Source organism: Triticum dicoccoides, chromosome 1A, assembly GCF_002162155.2.
Source record: "Triticum dicoccoides isolate Atlit2015 ecotype Zavitan chromosome 1A, WEW_v2.0, whole genome shotgun sequence".
NCBI classification, from domain to species: Eukaryota; Viridiplantae; Streptophyta; class Magnoliopsida; order Poales; family Poaceae; genus Triticum; species Triticum dicoccoides.
The window spans coordinates 444,473,072-444,476,649 of record NC_041380.1 but is presented as its reverse complement, the minus strand read 5'-3'; positions in this window follow the sequence as shown (position 1 = coordinate 444,476,649).

Below are 3,578 nucleotides of genomic sequence, written 5' to 3'. Positions count from 1 at the left end.
TTCACTCCACCAAAGCCGCCCTCCCCGCCACGCCGATACGTCGGCGCCGTGGTTCGTTGAGGGGACGCACGGTGATCCTCTCGCTCCCACAGTACACTCTCCTAGACTGCCGTCCTCTAGCCGCGCCGCCACCGCTGGCGACGTTCTTGTGGAGGCACACGGCGGTCAGCACCGCCACCGCTGGCGATGTTCGTGTGGAGACGCATGGCGGTAAGCTTCTCCCACGGTACGCGCATTCTAGACAGAGGCCCTGTGCATGTCGGTGTAGCGCTGAATGTTAGCTGATAGATGATGTTAATCTCACTGTTTGCCAAACTAGTTTACAGTCAATATGCTCTGCTTAAGAAGCTTCCTTGCACTGTTCTGCACTCAATCTGCTTAGCTGAGATGGCATGCCAAGGCCGATTAGTTGTTAAAATATCCTGCCATATATTTATTGTGACGTAGATTGCTATGGTCTAGTAGCCAATCTGTTAGGTGAAATAGCTCTACACCGTTTTACACTCGATCTTTGTTGCTGCGATGGCCTTCGATGGTTTGATGGTTGTGTGCTTGGCCTCATTGACTGCTAAACAACCTGCCATAATTTAGGACTCAAATCTGTTTGCTGAATTAGCTTTACATATATTTTGTTACTTATATCTGCTCGTCCAAATATCTTCGGAGTCGAAGTCGAGCATGTCGGTTGAGTCGTCGACAGTGGCTATTAAGTGGGTGGTGGGTGGGTGTCGAATTTCTTCGTCGTCTGCATCCCAATCCTGTTGGCCATAATCCGGCCAGGGCTCTCCTAACAAAGAGAGAGACCTTAGTGAATTCAGAATGTCACTGAAGGGCGAGTGCTGAAAGATATCCGTGGCGGTGAATTCCATGATTGGCGCCCAATCGGATTCGATTGGAAGGGGCACGGATGGTTCGGAGTCCGGAAAAGAGTCCGGCACCTTGGAGTCACGGGCTGCGCAGAGGGTTAGGCTGGTGTTCGGCTCGATCGCCGTTGAGACTGCAGCCCCTGAGGCGGTGTCTAACCACCTGTCCTCGACTGGCGTAGTTGGCTCCGAGCTAAGAGTCGGAGCTAATGCGGGCGCAGCCTCTGGGGTACTGTTCGGCGGCAGAGCTAGGTCATACCCATCGCGACAGTGCGGCGCGCCCGACTGTGGCTCGAATCCGTCGAAGATCAAGTCTCCGTGGATGTCGATTGTGTAGTTCAAACTTCCAAATCTAACCTGAGGGCCAGGGGCGTAGCTTTTAATCTGCTCCAGATGGCCAATCGAATTAGCCCGCAGTGCAAAGCCGCTGAATACAAAGATCTGTCCGGGGAGAAAAGTCTCACCCTGGACCGCATCACTATCGATGATAGTAGGAGCCATCAAGCCTAACGGCGATGGCACAGAGGAACTCTCAATGAAAGCACCAATGTCGGTGTCAAAACCGGCGGATCTCGGGTAGGGAGTCCCGAACTGTGCGTCTAGGCCGGATGGTAACAGGAGGCAGGGGACACGATGTTTTACCCAGGTTTGGGCCCTCTTGATGGAGGTAAAACCCTACGTCCTGCTTGATTGATATTGATGATATGGGTAGTACAAGAGTAGATCTACCACGAGATGAGAGAGGCTAAACCCTAGAAGCTAGCCTATGGTATGATTGTATGTTGTGATTGTTGTCCTACGGACTAAAACCCTTTGGTTTATATAGACACCGGAGAGGGTTAGGGTTACACAAGGTCGGTTACAAAGGAGGAGATATCCATATCTGTATTGCCTAGCTTGCCTTCCACGCCAAGTAGAGTCCCACCCGGACACGAGACGAAGTCTTCAATGTCGTATCTTCATAGTCTAACAGTCCGGCCAATGGAGATAGTCCAGCTATCCGGAGACCCCCTAATCCAGGACTCCCTCAGTAGGCATTCAATAAACAGGAGAAGACAAGGCAATATGGGCTCTTCTGTCAGATCAACAATAATGCATATAAGAGCCACTTCAACAATTTAATTATGGTCTTCTCCTATCGACCCCCAAAGAAAAGAAAAGAAATAAAACTATTTACATGGGAAAGCTCCCAACAAGCAAAAAGAAGAACATGAAATCTTTTTGGGTTTTCTTTTTAATTACTACTACAAGCATGGAAATTAAACTGATTAAAAGCTACAACTAAATTTTTTTGGTTTTTCTTAAGGTTTATTAAACACACAAGAATAAAGCATAAAAAGGAAAATAAACTAGCATGGATGATACAATGAAAAAGTATGAGCACCGACATCTTGCAATGAGTGTGTGAACATAAATGTAATGTCGGTGGGAAATACGTACTCCCCCAAGCTTAGGCTTTTGGCCTAAGTTGGTCTATGGCCACAGTTGGCCTGGTGGATATCCATAATAGTAGTTGGGGTCGTACTGAGATGAAGAAGAGGAAGACTCAGCTTGCCACTGGCTGACAATCATCTCCGGATCCCACTGATAATTAGACTGTCGTGGAGGATCAACTTGTAGTTCCGGCTCTGGCTCCTCAGCTGGTGCAGGGTTCCGGTAGGCGTGAATAGCCTTCAACGGAGCAAGGTACGTGCCTACATAGAAATCAAACAAAGAAGGAGCAGGCAGGGTAATAGTCTCGGGATGATGTTTGTTAAAGAACAATTGATATTTAAGCTCTCCTTCCCTATTCTTAATAATAAAATAATGTGTCACCATACTTTTATAATCTAGATAAACACGAGGCAGCACTTTTTCTTCCTTCTCAGCATGCCTAATAGGTATGTTAAAGTGTGCAGCTAGGCGTGAGGCATAGATGCCTCCAAAGATGGGGCCCTTGGTATGGTTCAGACTTAACCGTTTAGCAATAATGCCGCCCATACTAAAAGTGTTATCACTGTATAAACCTTGGAGCAAAATAATAATATCAGGGATACTAAAGTTTCCACAGTTTCCACGACCAATTAAGCAATGACTAGCAAATAATGCAAAGTAGCGTAAAACAGGAAAATGTATGCTAGTGATTCGTGCATCGGAAACCTTCCTTGTTTCCCCTACAGTGATAGTATCAATAAACCCCTCCACATCATCACAATGTGGTTCTTCTGTCTTTCCCTCAAAAGGGACTAAACAAATCCGACAAAAATCACAAAGTGACATCTCCTTATGCTCATCATATAAATGAAACTCCACCGTAGGTGGTGAGTTCCTAGAATGAAAATGAAAGTTTTGCACAAAGGTATTTGTGAGTAAGAGATACTAATCGCATTGGTCGTGGAGGAAATCGGTGAGGCCTGCATTATGAGCCAATTCATGAAAATCTTCATAAATCCAGGCTGCTCTCAAGAAATCCTCGGAAGGCCATTCACACGCCCGGACCTCCGCAGTGTGAGGCAGATTATACTTAGGCTTTGGTGCCTTTTCCTTTGAGCTTTGGCTCGATGAGCCCCTCAAAAGTCTCCTCATCATTTTCTAAAAATTCTGAAATTTTTAGTAACTTCAAAATAAAAGTAAACCAAACTCAATAATATTGATAGCAACTACTCCTACAAGTGCCTAGGGCCTATATCATGCCTCAAAACTACTTTTGACCATATAAATTTGACATGCAAGCTC